The sequence below is a fragment of the Oncorhynchus clarkii genome, chromosome 1, assembly GCF_045791955.1.
Source record: "Oncorhynchus clarkii lewisi isolate Uvic-CL-2024 chromosome 1, UVic_Ocla_1.0, whole genome shotgun sequence".
In the NCBI taxonomy this organism is placed as follows: Eukaryota; Metazoa; Chordata; class Actinopteri; order Salmoniformes; family Salmonidae; genus Oncorhynchus; species Oncorhynchus clarkii.
This window is the reverse complement of record NC_092147.1, coordinates 36,823,840-36,839,575: the sequence shown is the minus strand read 5'-3', so window position 1 is coordinate 36,839,575 and position 15,736 is coordinate 36,823,840. Positions and strand designations below refer to the sequence as shown.

General features: G+C 43.5%; 1 protein-coding gene across 1 annotated transcript in view; it reads right to left on the bottom strand.

Moving 5' to 3' along the window:
* Nucleotides 1-14,424, bottom strand: part of LOC139416146 (leucine-rich repeat-containing protein 4C-like) — a 131,984-nt gene extending 117,560 nt beyond the window's left edge. Inside the window, exon 1 of the mRNA XM_071164478.1 lies at nt 14,321-14,424. The gene's annotated coding sequence lies outside the window, so the exon portion shown is untranslated. The remainder of the gene's footprint in view (nt 1-14,320) is intronic.
* Nucleotides 14,425-15,736: the final 1,312 nt, after the last annotated feature.

Here is a 15,736-nt window from a genome sequence, read left to right as displayed (position 1 = left end):
TCTCTCTCTCTATCTCTCTCTCGCTCTCTCTCTCGCTCTCTCTCTCTCTCCTCTCTCCCTCACTCTGGGCTGTATGCATCTTCTGATCTAAAGGATGTGCTGTAGAACATATGTTTTTTTACTCTGTATTCTGATCTCATTTTAACAAAACATCTGAAGTAACGTAAGATAATCAGAACCTTAACACCTCAAATAGAGGATATGGATCCTAAATAATACAATAGATTCCAAATAAGGCAACACATGGATGAAAACATCAAATAGAAAGCGAAGACAAACTACATGACAGGGCATTATTCTTCCTCAGGTTTACGCTTTCACAGTCTCTACATAGCCTTATCGACAGCACCCCCTCCTCTTCTCTAACACCGCCATGGCGTCTCTATCTGCTGCTCTAGCAGCCAGGGACTTGCTGTACGGCTCTGTAAAACAGCTAGACAAAAGAGTCAGAGAGTAGATAACACAGATCTGCCTGACTGTTTAATTTCCCTTTAATGCCCAATCCAATCCCGAGAGAACATTTCTACCCAGAGAAGATGGAACATTTACGGGTGATTCCATTATTGATAGAAGTCCCCAGCAGTCAGAGAAATGAATTCTAATGGTGTCCTCATCCGATTTATCAAATTAACATTTATTGTATGGCACAAAGTGACGGACCTAATCTAAACTGAGTCACAGTCTGAAAAAATAAACAAAATTACAAAGGAGGTTGTGGGAAAAAGGACATATGTTCTGTCATTTCACAAGGGGCTGACACCTCGTCGCAATTATACCTTTTTCTAAATGACAAGTTAATACATTTCTGACAGAGCTGCTTGGCACCATTTTCAACGGAAAACTGAGACGGCAACGAGGGCAGAAATTGGACATGAAACAGACGTTTGCAGAGGCGACAATGTAATCAAATGAAGTCTGGCTTTTTGCTGGCAGCAGCAAGTTGTTTCCCTTGGTCCAGTATCAACATTGCACCTGCTCTAAGACTACTTCTCTACACTTCTGAGCATGCCTGAGACACACTGGGGACTGATGTTGTCACCAGCACATAACAAAAATAATTAAAGACCATTAGTACCAGTCAAATATTTGTACACACCTACTCATTCAAGGGTTTTTCTTTATTTTTTTTACTATTTTCAACATTGTATAATAATATGTTTATATATTCTTAATTCCATTCCTTTCAGGATTTGTGTTTATTGGGTATATTTTGTGAAATTGTTAGATATTACTTGTTAGATATTACTGCACCATTGGAGCTGGAAGCACAAGCATTTCGCTACACCCACAATAACATCTGCTAAACATGTGTATGTCACCAATATAATTATATTTGGATTGATTTGAGAGACAGTTTCCTCATAGCGCTTGATCGTTCTGCGGCTGCACTTAAAGAAACTTTAAAAGTTCTTGACATTTTCCGGATTGAATGATCTTCATGTCTGAAAGTAATGACGGACTGTTGTTTCTTTTTGCTTATTTGAGCTGTTCTTGCCATAAAATTAATTTGGAAATTTACACAACACAACTGATTGGCTCAAATGCATTAAGAAGGAAATAAATTCCACAAATTAACTTTTAACAAGTCACACCTGCTAATTGAAAAATGCAATCCAGGTGACTATCTGATGAAGCTGGTTGAGAGAATGCCAAGAGTGTGCAAATCTGTCAAGGCAAAGGGTGGCTACTTTGAAGAATCTCAAATCTCAAATATATTTTGATTTCTTTAACACTTCTTTGGTTACTACATGATTCCATATGTGTAATTTCATAGTTTAGATGTCCTCACTATTATTATACAATGTAGAAAATAGTTAAAATAAAGAAAAGCCCTTGAATGAATAGTTGTGTCCAAACTTTTGACTGGTACTGTGGGTGCATACGCCTTTAGGAGAATATGGAAGTTGTCATTGTATCATTGACGTTTAATGGAGCATGGACCTATAACTATGACGAAGGCACTACATTCTGAAATGTTGTCAATTTTACTGCAATAGTAACAAACAGGAATCCAGGTGTACAACATGACTGCTCCTTTATATAAAAAGTACTTCAAAGTTTCAATTTAACAACTAAAATTGTAAAACTGTAATGCCTTGGCACATCAGCGTGACCGACTTGGGATGAGTCCTGTGACACTTGTGGGGGTCGTAGAGCAAAACGGAGAACACTTTCAATAGAGTGGTCATGATAGTTTGTAGGCCAAACTGTTAGGGTGCTACAGATGTTTGAGTGAGTGAATGAGTGAGTGAGTGAGTGAGTGAGTGAGTGAGTGAGTGAGCGAGTGTGAGAGAGACTTTTTAAACTTTTTGTCTTTCTTTAATGAAACATTCTTATTTCATTAAAACCTCACCCCCCCCCCCCCCCCCAAAAAAAATATACATATATATATATCCTGTACCGCATACATGTACCATACTCAACTTGCCCTCTACCACACAATAAAAAACAACACCACACATCACAATAACCCCCAAAAACCACTTCTACAACCGTATATCCAAAACATCTTCCCAAGCAATACAGACAGGCCCCCCAGCACACCATATCTCCTGAAACATCTCCACTCTTTTTATCATTTCAAACAACTCAAATTCGACCCTAAGCACGCAGAGACCATCCCATTAAATAATTGTAAAGGGTCTGTTATTCCCCCACCTTTGACCATGTTCCTCCTTGTTATCCAAATAGCCAACTTTGCCTGAGCAAACAGAAAATTCAACAAAACACATTTGGCCTTTTCCTCATTTGATTACCCCATTATAAACATCCCAACAGTAAAAACCACCCCAACCTCTCGCACAGACATTCCAACAGAGACATGAATGGCATTAACCTGGCGGACACAGAAAATACATGAATCACAGTTTCTCTCACAATACAGAAAGGACACCCCTGCCCGACTCCCGGTTCAACCAGTGCCAACCAGCTGTTAGTAGCCAGGGCTCCATGTAGAACCCTCCACTGGAGGTCCCCTGACCTATTTGGTGCTGGCGGTTTGTAGAGCCCCCTCCATCTAAAACACACCATACCCTCCTCCCCACATCCCCTGCCACTGATGTGCCTTCACTCATGTTAGGCTCCTAATGTTCCTCACCTTAATGCAGAGGTTGTAGAGGGCTTACCTCTCACCACTCCAAACTCCCCCAGGCTTGGAGTGTTAAAATCGAACAAGTCCTCCAGACCCCCATTGCCAGTCCCTAGTCTCTGCCGTCACCTGCAGTGGCAGAAACATTGGTCGCTCAAACACCCCCCCTTGCCAGCTCTCAATGGGATAGCTTGGATGTGGAAGATAGGCTCCTCCCACACCCACAGCCCAGGATCCACACCCCCTTCTAGTGTAGTCCTTAGCAGCTGCTAGGCCCTCAGCACTGCAGAGTAAAAATCAGAGAGACCTGCTATACTCAGCCTCTCCAGCCTATATGAGGAACAGCTGCCGGTCCAACCCTAATCTGCCAGCTCTCCTCAGCAGTGCGCATGCTGGGTCCCTCCAGCCAACATCAGTATGGTACAGCAGGCTCTGCATCGGCTTTAGTCGGAATGCAGCCACCCTGCTCTCCAGTTCCACCAGGCCCTGTCCTCCTTCGCGGACGGTCATGTACAACAATGCCGGCCTCAGCCAGTGATGGCCCGACCTGAAAAGATCCACCAGCTTGCGTTGCAGGTTTGTGAGCAGACCGGCGGGTGGGTTGAGGACAGCCAGTTTATGCCACAGGGAAGATGCCACCAGATTGTTGATTATCAGCACCCTCCCTCTATATGGCACTTGGGACAGGAGCCACCTCCACCTGGCCAATCTTGACATCACTGCCTGTGACAACCCCTCACAGTTCTTCCTGACCCACCTCTCCGAGCCCAGGTACACCCCCAACATTTTAAGCCCTTTACAACCCCACTGCAAACCCACTGGAAGCAGAGGAGGGGCCCTATCCCCCATGCCCCACATAACAGAGCTTTGCTCTTGCCCCAGTTTACCTTAGCTGATGAAGCTCCCTCATACACCTTCAGACTGGTTTCTAGTGCCTGCATATCCTGCCCATCTCTGACCATCACAGAAATGTAATCTGCATACACTGACACTGCTATGCCTGTCACCACACCCATGCCTGTCCAGCACACTCCCTGCAGTCTCCTGCATAGCAGGCCCAAAAAAAGGCTCAACGGCTAGTGTATATAACTGCCCCGATAGAGGGCATCCTTCTCTAATGCCCCGTCTCACCCAGACTGGCCTACTGAGCCCCCCTCCCACCTTGACCATACATGACGCCCCAGCATACAACAGCTTCACACAGGTCAAAAAACTCTTCCTCCTGCACAGCACTGCCAGAGTCTCCCGTCTGTCCTGAGCCGCCAGAGTTTCCCGTGTGTCCAGAGCCGCCAGAGTCTCCCGTCTGTCCTGAGCCGCCAGAGTCTCCCGTCTGTCCTGAGCCGCCAGAGTCTCCCGTCTGTCCTGAGCCGCCAGAGTCTCCCGTCTGTCCTGAGCCGCCAGAGTCTCCCGTCTGTCCTGAGCCACCATAGTCTCCCGTCTGTCCTGAGCTGCTAGAGTCTCCCATCTGTCCTGAGCTGCTAGAGTCTCTTGTCTGTCCGGAGGTGCCAGTCAACCAGGAGCTGCCAGAGCCGTCAGCCAGGAGCTGCCAGAGCCGTCAGCCAGCCAGGAGCTGCCAGAGTCGCTCCACAGTCCAGGGGGCGCCTTTCCGTCCAGTGGCGCTCTCTACGATGATCTTCAGACCGGGGCCCGCTGCGAGAGTCCCCGCTCCTGAGGCGCCACCTAAGTGGGCCAAGACTGAGGTAGAGTGGGGTCCACGTCCCGCACCCGAGCCACCGCCGTGAAAGAGGCCCACCCGGACCCTCCCCTTTAGATTAGGTTTTGCGGCCTGAGTCCGCACCTTTGTGGGGTGGTACTGTCACGCCCTGACCTAAGTATTCTTTGTTTTCTTTAAATATTTTGGTTAGGTCAGGATGTGACGAGGGTGGTATGTGTGTTTTTGTCTCATCTAGGGGTTTTTGTATGTCTAGGTGTGTGTGTCTAGTCTAGACATATTGTAGGTCTATGGTTGCCTGGATTGGTTCCCAATCAGAGGCAGCTGTTTATCGTTGTCTCTGATTGGGGATCCTATTTAGGTTGCCATTTTCCAGTTTGGGTTGGTGGGTTATTGTCTATGTGATGTTGCATGTTTGCACTCAGTTTTGATAGCGGTCATGTTCGTCTTGTTATTTTGTTTGTTTGTTTAGTGTACTTCGTGTTTTTTGTCTTTCATTAAAAAGATGTATTCACATCACACTACACTTTGGTCTCCTCTCTACAACGATCATGACACTACCAATTATAGGCATATCCTAGCTTCTGGGCCTGAGTAGCAGGCAGTTTACACGCTTTTCATCCGGACGTGAAAATACTGCCCCCTAGCCCAAAAAGGTTAAGGTTAAGTCCCTTTTTTGGGGCAGTACATCGGCAACTCTCCTACCCCGACGCATTCACGCAACATGTAAAAGAAGTCCAGTCCAATTATTCCAGAGGAATTTTTTATAAAACTCCACTGGGAGTCCATCGACCCCCAGTGCACGACCGGGGAGGACATCTGGGTTATGGCCTCTGCCAGTTCATGGGACAACAGAGGAATGTTTTCCCCACATCCCACCATTGACTCAGAAACTCATACTCCTCTCTTCGCTGCCTCCACCTTTCCCAAAAGGTCTGGATACCTGAGCAAAAAGTGGCATCTTGTAAGAGCTTTACATTAAACTTCCAATAGGATGCCTGCCGGGGCCCTGGTGAAATAGACAGCCAAGCCAAGGTTATGTGGTGATCCGAAAAACCCACCGGGAGAATGTTAGCACCCAACAGCCTATTGCTCCGATTCCTGGACATGTAAAAACAATCAAGTCGGGCTGCACTCACCTTAGCCCCAAAAACCTTCACCCATGTATACTGTCTTGTGTTGGGATGTAAAGTTCTCCAAACATTCACTAGGTCGAACTAATTAATTATGTCCCTTAACACTCCCATTGACACTGAATGAGGCTCTTCCCCATTTCTGTCTTTCATAAAATCCATTGTACAGTTCCAGTCCTCGGCAACCACCAGCCTCAGGCGCTACCTGTGAGAGTTCCTGTCTAAGACACCCAAATAGAACCCCCCCTCTCTCTCCATGTGTTAGGCGCCCCTTTCCACCAGAGCCCCTAATCGACTTCATTCACCACATCACTATGCATCTCTTGCGGAATCAACACCTGTACTTTTTTTTGTTTTACATAGTCACCCAACACACTCCTCTTTCCCGCATCTCTGGTGCCATTTATATTGAGCGAGCCTACCCGAAGAGTATCCATAAGAATTGGGAGAAAAGCCAGCAAAGAAAGAAACCAATAGCAAAGCTCAAAAAGCCCCAGTGCCAGAAAGAAACTATACATCTAAAGTGTCTGAAGCTAAACCCTTACGCACTGTTGTGACCCACTTCCTCAACCTAAAACGTTTCCTGGGTGAAAGGACACCATGCCCCTAATTTTTCATAGCATATTGTATTGATCTTACAAACGTTCTCAGATCAGAAAAAAAGCCTCAAGATGAACTTTTTTCCACTTGGTCTCATTCAGGAACCTTGTCAGTTCCCTCATTGTGTATTTTGACGCCTCTGCTTGACTGGCTGTCAGCTCCGGGCCCATTGAAGAGGAGTCTGAAAAAATCCTCATCATCATCTTCCTCAGACTCACTTTCCTCCTCATCTCCATCTCCCATCCTGACCACCTGCCCTTCCTCTCTGTTCAGGGCCTCCCCCAGCACTAGGCAAAGGTTCCATGGTGCCTTTGGTCACACCAGCCTCTCCCCTCCCACCTCCTTAATTCTACCCATTTTTCCTTTTCCACATGACACCCTCCTCCTCCCCCCTAGTCTCTTACACTTCCCCACTATACTCTTCTAATCCACTAGAATAACCTGACTAGACACAGCCTCATCTACACCACCCTCCATAGCATGACTAGGGCCAGCCTCATCTACACCACCATCCATAGCATGACTAGGCCCAGCCTCAGCTACCCCACCATCTCTAGCCTGACTAGACCCAGCCTCCGCTACACCACCATATCTGGCATGACTAGGCCCAGCCTCATCTACACCACCATCACTTGCATGACTAGGCCCAGCCTCTGCTGTTTGCATCTCATTGCCCCCTGCACGTTGACCTCGATTTCCCCCACTGGCGCTTGTGCCCTCACCTTGTCTACGTGGGCACGCAAAGTTCTTATGCCCCAAATCCCCACACTCAAAACACTGTAGACTATCTGTGCTGGCAACCCTGAGTAGGGTCCCTCCCCATGCCTCACTTTAAAATGCACATTTAGCTGTTGCTCATTGTTATTCAGAAACCTAAACACTTGCCTCCGGAACGAAACAATGTGCTTAACGGCATCTGCCTGAAAACCTGCCGACAGTACACGAAAACCGTTAGCAAACTTACCAAAATGACTCAGCTCTTTCATAATTTGATCATCCATAATAAACGCTGGCAAATTCATAACTACCACCCTTGTCGAAGGGGTAGAAAGAGTCGAAATTGGTACCAACACACCCCTTACAAATATTCCATTAGCAATTAGCCTACCAACCAAATTAGCTCTTTTCATGAACACAACCACAGCTTTGTTCATTCTGGAAGCGGAATGTATAAATTCAGCTCCTACCTGTTCACCGACCGCGAGCAGAACCTCCTCCACTTTAACTCCATTTTCAGGAACACACCTGAATCCATCCCGTATTGTTCCCATTCCCTTTTGCCAAGATTATAATTGTAAATTAATGGAAAGTACAAGTGGAAGATGTTTGCGAGCACTGCTCCAGATCACTTGATATTCACCACAAGAGGGAGAGAAAGAAGGGGAAAGGCAGGGCAATAGGCAATTTAATTCAAAGTAAATTGAATTAAAATTGCCAACATTATTTAATTACTCCTGTCTATACAAAAAAAAAATTATAATTCAAAATAGGCTAGTTGATTTGTTCCAATATGATCATTAGCTTCTTTAAAAAAAAGTTTTAATTCTCATGTGCATAGCCTGCAGTTGGAAGGCCCGCAACTTGGGCAACATATGCTGAAAATAACAAATAAATGACTGTTGAGTTGTGAATGTCAGTGGAAAGCAGCTAAAAAATGTAATCACGGGAAAACATAATTTGGAAAACAAAGGGCTATTGCTGTAAAGAGAAGAAAATGAAAACACAAATCTGTTTTTCAGTTATCAAAATTATCAACTTGAGCGAATAGTAGTACATCTTATTGGAACGAGTGGTGAGCATCGTCCATATCTCAGGTGAGTGGACACATTCACTATTAATCATTAGGTCAGTCAGTGCCACTTGAAACTTTGTGTTTGGACAATAATTTCCTACTCCAGGTTAGAAAGATGTCATATTGTAAAATGTGTGTCTCCCTTTCCACATGCCTAGATTAGATGGTTGCATACGAGCAGTATCACTGCAGCCTAAGTTAATTTAGCTCATGGCTGTTTGTAAAAAAAAGCCTGCAAAAAAGCCTGTTGTGAACAGCGTGCACATTTCTTTGTAGGCACTGCATATTTACAATTGATGTGTGTGTGTGAGAGTGTGTGTCTGTGTGAGTGAGTGAGTGAGTGAGTGAGTGAGTGAGTGAGTGAGTGAGTGAGCATCTGAAGGCATCACTGAGCCTTCTTCAGGGTCAGAAGGTACAGTGACGCCAAAACGTTGGTGTATTACCCAATAAATTACTAGGAGTTTATACATATGGAGTGTGTGACTCTCTTTGTTTTTATAGCTTACAGTTTATTTGTCGTTAGTCAGCACCTCTACACTAAATGCTTTTCTCTGGGTGTGTGCCAGCTCATGCTTTTTATGTAACTAAATTAGCAAACACAAGATTGCGGCAAATAAAACTGAGCACATAAAGAAAGGATTTAAGGACCATGGACAGCGATGCGAGCCATTGCTGAGAAAAGCGCTCACCTTGATGCAGCACTGGTGGGTGGAAAGCTCCTCTCGCTGTGCCGCGCCCAGCACTGTGTTGCTTTGTGGGCTAATACGCCTACATGTTTGACATTAGCAGGAACATGCCTGCAAGCCGAGGGTGAGAGAATGCCATGTTATTAATGTAATATTGTTCCCATTCCCCGTTCTCAAAGTTTACATTTTTAAACAAATAAAAAATAATCTTAGTCATACAGAATATAAATATAATATCCTGTGTTTTCTCTCTCCTCTACCCCCCATTTCATTGTGGGAAATGATAGTTTGGAAAGCAAATGGCTGCTGTAAAGAGAAGACATTAAAAAGAGTAAAATCTGTCTTTTGGTTATCAAAATTCTCAACTTGAGCGAACAGTAACTTATCTTATTGGCACCAGCGGAGAGCATCATCCATAACCCTGATGGGTGTGCTGTGCACATATGTGACTCATTTCAGGAAACTAGGCATATGTTGCGGGCCACTACTTTTTAATCAAAATGTATTTTTTGGCAGAAATGCCTTCTGGAACATGTACACTTGCATGTACCTTAATAAAAAAATGTTATGCCATCTGTAAATATGAATAAAATTGTTACATTATGGGCCTAGTTGGTTTAGCCACAGAAAAAGCAAACATCCTTAATTGGCTGAGATAATGAGTGTGTCGGACATGCCGAAAGATCCGTTTCTGGAGGACCGAGTTTTGAAATCAGTGGAATTAGAGTATGATAGCTAAGGAGATGGAGAAAACACCTGTTTCCGGATTACATCTTCAACCAAACTAAGGGCAATCATGGCATCCGTGACAGGGAGAAGCATCCATCCATGATGTGTACAGGTAAGTAAGTCTAAATAGTTACATTTTCAGATATCACATGTTTCTAATTTTGACAGAAAGTCATTTTAATTTCAAGTTAAAGTGTGATATTTAATTTCAAGTTAAAGCTAGCTAGCTGGCTGGCTTGCTAGCTAACATTACTTGTATGATCTGTGTAGTAATATGATTTGTATCTCAGAGTGATTTGCTTTGCTAGTTCTAGCCTAGCGTTAGCTAGCTAACATTAAACCTGGTTGGTTAGCTACCTGCAGATAAATGCAGGGTAGTAATGTCATGAGTTGGGATTATGGTTCATTGTTTACCTAGCTAGCTAGCTACATGCATTAACAAAAGACTCGACTATGCAAGTAAACATTTCAATAGAATGTTACTGCGACAACTGTTGATTGATGTAGCTGGTAAATTCGCTCTGGCTATCTACTCCGATTTCAGAGCACTCTCGGCTTAGTGTGCCAGAGCACAGAATAACTGACAAATTTACTAATGCTCAACACCCATTGAATATGTTCGGTACCAGTAAATGTTGGCCAAAAAAAAGCGTAAATTGTTGCCTGCAGCACCGTTGCAGTCACCAACGCTCTGGATAACATAAAAACAGCCTAACATTCTCTGCTAGGGTGAGTAAAATGGTCAGTGAGCTGTTTTCTCATTTGTGTCTAGAAGTAGCTAGCAAGCTAGCCAACGTTAGCCAGATCACTTTGGTGCTTGACTGCTGTCGTTAGGACAGCACGCTCAGATCAACCCTTAAAGAGATAAGTGGGGCTTAAGGTTAAGAGGGTGTGAAGGATGCTGAATGGGTGAAGACAAAGAGGAGCTCTCCAGTAGTACCAAAAATTCAAAGGCCATTTTCTTAAAAATGAGGTTATGAAGGCCAGGCTTAGAACTTGTGCTAATGTAATTTGGTTCTGTCTATGAAGGTCTTAGGAAACATTAGAATATCAAATGTCAATATTGGAAAGAACATAACACACTTTTCATGTGTTTATGTTAATGTAGGCTATATGTAAAACCAAAAAAACACTAAAAACAGAATTTCTATTTGTGGAGTGCCTTTGTTACAACTATGAATTGTGCATTGAAACAAAACAAAATACCCAAACCCTAAGACACGCGGTCAATTATTATTTGACCCTGTTGGTCATCTATGAAGTTTTGAACATCTTGAAGAACAATTTGGCCTTAAATTCCCATGTACTCTTAGAATTTCCACCCGGCACAGCCAAAAGAGGACTGGACACCTCTCAGAGCCTGGTTCAGCTTTTTCCGAGCCCTTTTTACATCTGGGATTCTGTATAGCACTTTGTGACATCTACAGATGTAAAAAGGCCTTAATAAATTAATTTGATTGATTGATTGATTGATTGAATGAAGAAAATATCAGTAGCCTAAATATCAGTATAGGCGTCAAGCATGCTTGTGAATAGTGAAAATCAACAAAAAGCAATAATGGCATTACAATTAATATAAGTGTCGATATGATGGCGGTCAAAAATTGTATATTATTGTCAGTTATTGGACACATTATTTGTGGTCTCGCTCGTGCTTGCAGTAGGGTGTGCATTTTCACACAATAATTGATTTCATTATTCTGTTATCCCTTGTCCTAACAGTCACCACAAATCTTTGTCACTTTCACTTGATTTCAACACTTCCAACAAACAAGACACTTGCAGCTGAAACAGGTGTCCGGTTTCTGTTGGATTGCATCTGCCCACCTTGCAGCTTCTCCATCCTGGTAGCTGTGCGCAATTTGGCTCGTGCAATAGCTCACGTGGAATCTTTGCTGCTGCCTTGGCCCTCATATGTCTCTCACGTAGCCCGTGTGCCAGACTCATAATGAAGTTTCTTCTGCTCATGGGTGTTGTTCATGCACTGCTTGAAAAACACATGCGTTGATAGCAGCCAAGTCAAGCATGTTGTAGAACACAGCAACAGGCCAGCCGGGAGTTCCTCATTTCACCTAGCACAGCCATTATCCGACACTCGCTCACCTGCTGTCCGATATGGATCCTTTCCCAGATATGGTAAGCCGTTCAGCATGAATCAGAATAATAGAGATGTCATGATCCATTTCTTCCCTGCCATTTGAGTCGTTTTCATTCAGATATTGTAACAACGCTTACGCAGCATGTGCATCCATTCGTCTTGGTCTTGCCATTGTAAATGATGCACGCTCTCACTGTGTAGCCTACTCCATTTAGGCCTAAAGGAGACACATACATCTGCTTAAATTCGGTGGACTGATATAGGCTACACGGTTTTGGGATTATAATTAGAATAGATTAATACAATAGAATGGCCCACCCTGTTCTTCATTCACAATTGATGAATACATAATTATGCATTGTTCGCTTCTCCTCACTCATCAACTCACACATTCTCCCCTTTTCTCCCCATCACACTATACTTAATTTTTTAATATCTGGTGTTATAGTATATGTGTGAAATTAGTTTCAGTATAGTTTAGGTTCAGTTTCGAGGCAATTATCGGGGTGAATATCAACTGGGAATGTCACATTCAACTATGGGAGAAGGAGCGGAGCAGGCTGGGGAAAATAATTCAAGCAATTACATCCCCTTCTAAAACTGGTTATAACTCCAATTCTGTTTGTGATATTTTGATTCTAACAACAACAGTGTTATATAGACTTATTTTGGAAAAGTCAAGGACGAGGGGGACATTATTTAAACATGGCAGAGTAATTAAACATTTACATGTATTAGATATTAACGAATCCCCATCTAAATCCATCAGTTTAAACTAGAGATCATCCTCTGCGTCTGCAGTGAAATGTGGAAGAGCGATTTTTGTCAGACCATGAGACAGCCTCCGAACGGTTTGACCTACACACTCTGTTTTGCTCTATGCCCCCCCAAGTGTCAGGAGACTCGTCTGAAGTTGGTACCGTTGATGGGCCAACATCTGTTTGGTAGCATCGGAACCGTTTGGGTTATACACTAATGGGACCCCACTGTGGAAAGAAGCGATTCTCAGGAACACAATGGTGTTCTCCGTTTTGCTACAACCCCCACAAGTGTCACCAGAATACCGGTTAAAAACTAGTGGAAATATGAAGGTAATTTTGTTCCTACCCCCCTCCAAAAAAAAGGGAGGTTGAATGTGTATTTAATAAATATATTTTTTGGACATACACTTCCAAACCGTGTTTCTTATTAAACAGTCCTTTTTTTCTATTTATGAATGCGTTATCAAATGCGTTTCTATGGGCTTTAGTTAGAGCTAAATTTGTCATAAAATTCTAAGTCAAATAGGCGAATGATCCATAGTATGACCATCTACAAACAATTCAACATGTCAGTTTAGTACCCCCCCCCCCCCCCCCCCCCCCCCCCCACAACGTCTTAGACTCTAAGGCATTAACCTGTCTCCTCCCCTTGATCTACTCTGATTGAAGTGGATTTAACAATTGACTTCAGTAAGGGATCATAACTTTCACCTGGTTTCACCTGGTCAGTCTATGTCATGGAAAGAGCAGGTGTACTTAATGTTTTGTACACAGTGTATACCACACATTATGCTAATTTATTTCTTGCCAACAGACTGCATAGCGGCCTAAAGGAGCAGACGAAGCTTGTAATTTCAGCTCCCTCAATGCCAGCACTGAGCGAACTGCAGCGCGTTCGGCAAAGGCGAGCCAACTAGTCTTTACTCGAGCACACATTAGAGCGCAGCACCTCAGCATTAAAAAAATACACTACACCTTTGTGCTTAGGTCTAAATTAAAGTGCATAAACTGCAGCCCTATAGTGTTCTTGCAACATAATTCTCAAAGATATGGCGGTGCTCATATGTTGAGCTTTTCTCCAGGGCGCATGCGGTGAGCCTTAGAAATACAACAGTTTAGTCCATTGCTCTGCATTGTGCTCTGTAAATAGCTTTGGTGGGCTTCCTATCGTTAATATTCTAATCGGCCAAAAAATATTAAACTTTATAGAACCAATGTTAGAACCGATGTTATTAGGCCTTAGGTATAGATGCTGAAGTGCAACGGTCCGAATACAGCATGGGATGCTGCAACATACTGCATCACCACTACTCAACACGACTGAGTCAACCAGCCGCTTCACACATTATGATCAGTAGCCTGTCAGCATCGTATCAGCATCGTATGAACAGATATTGCAGTCTTTATCTTCAAGGTTAGTCAAATAAAGGCAGAATCGACACGCAGTTCTACGCGCCCTCCACATATGCACACACACACGCCAAATCGAATGGTCCATTCATTCATCACATCACACAAAAATGAGCTTTTTTGTCCGATGACGTCAGATGAAGCTTTCAGGCTATGCCCTCGTTGAAGTGCTATTGGTTGCTTGTAGTAAGATAATAAGGCAAAGTGGGATAGAGCAGCAAAGGAACACTGATTTGAAATAGTCTATAAGGTTACAAATAGGCTTCAGCTAGAACCGTAACACACTGTGGGCAAGGTGTCGGTGCCATGTAGGAATCCATTCAATTAAACAAATAAACACATATAACTTACTTGTCACCAAAGATGCTGATGTTAGCAGATCTGATTCAAACAACGACAGTTCCCTCTTCAGCTCCTTGCCCTCGAAAACTGCATCGAAAATAGGCTACATCCGCAATTCTCAAGCATCCTGAAACCTAGACTCCGTGGTGATACTTTCACACAGTTTATCCGGTCCCCACATTGTAAACGATGTAGCGTTTAATCCATCAATTAGAATCAATCGGTTAGGTGTTAGAACTTGCACAACGACGATAGAGTCAATTTATCCATCCCCCATTCAAATGTTTCAAGACGCAAATATACGAAGGCACCCACAAGTGCCACCGTTGAAACTAATGGTTAAATGCAGAGTGATAACAAGGCAAAAATGTGTCACAGTCCGGTGACATTTCGTTTATCAGTTAGGAGAAATCTGAACTCTTCCCAGATCCATCCTTCATGTTTTAATTTTCAATAAAACAACCAACCAACCTCTTCAGAGCCAGACTACTAACGACACAGTCTCACGCAGCCGTGGACCCGCAGATTGATAACATCCTGAAACTCGTCATAATCTACGACTCATCCACATATTGAGCAAACATGAAGTGGCTGATGGTTGTCATTCCGGTGTCACACTTTTAGCTATAACTTTTTTCTCCCACTTCATTTCCTTGCTACTCTGCAACCCCCCAGGGATCTGATTAGATTTCAACTCACAACCCAGTGCGGATTTCAATATTCTTATTTCTCTTTGCCTCCGTATTGATTGTCGTTGGATTGGATCTCGGAGATGCTAGCATATGAATTCGTCAGGTGGATGAGGCGAATAATGATAAAGTCGCCAGGTTTATCTTTGTCTTCTGATAGAAGAATCTATCGATTTTCATCGGCTACTGTATGTTTGATGTAGGAACTACTACTGCGCGTCTATCGGGAAATCCAGCAGGTCTCCTCATAGAAGTAGCCTATAAAGACCACATAGATGCGTTAAAGCCTCGTTCACCACGAACACATCCTTCCTTGATCTGTGACTCTTCAATCAAATGCAAAATGTCATAGCATACGCTATAGTATTCTTATAGTTCCAAATGTTCCGTGTCCCGACTTCTCATCGCATCTCGAGAGCCGTTTGTTCAACAAGCTACACCTGTCAGTTTTCATCCACAGCAATCATCGACTCCTCTCTTTGCGCTCTGGCTCTATACACATCTCAGAGACTCCCCAGTACAGCCAATTCACTGATATCTCACAAGAGGGAACGAATATCCACCCTGATGATCCTCGGCGCGCGCTCCTCAGCAACTCAAATTGCGCGTTTAAGTGGATGGTCAATACTGACCACAAATCACCCGGCTAAGAATACGTTTACATCCACCAAACTCCAACTTCAAATACGCAATGCATTTGTGAACTCTCATATAAATCATATGCATGATCAAGTTC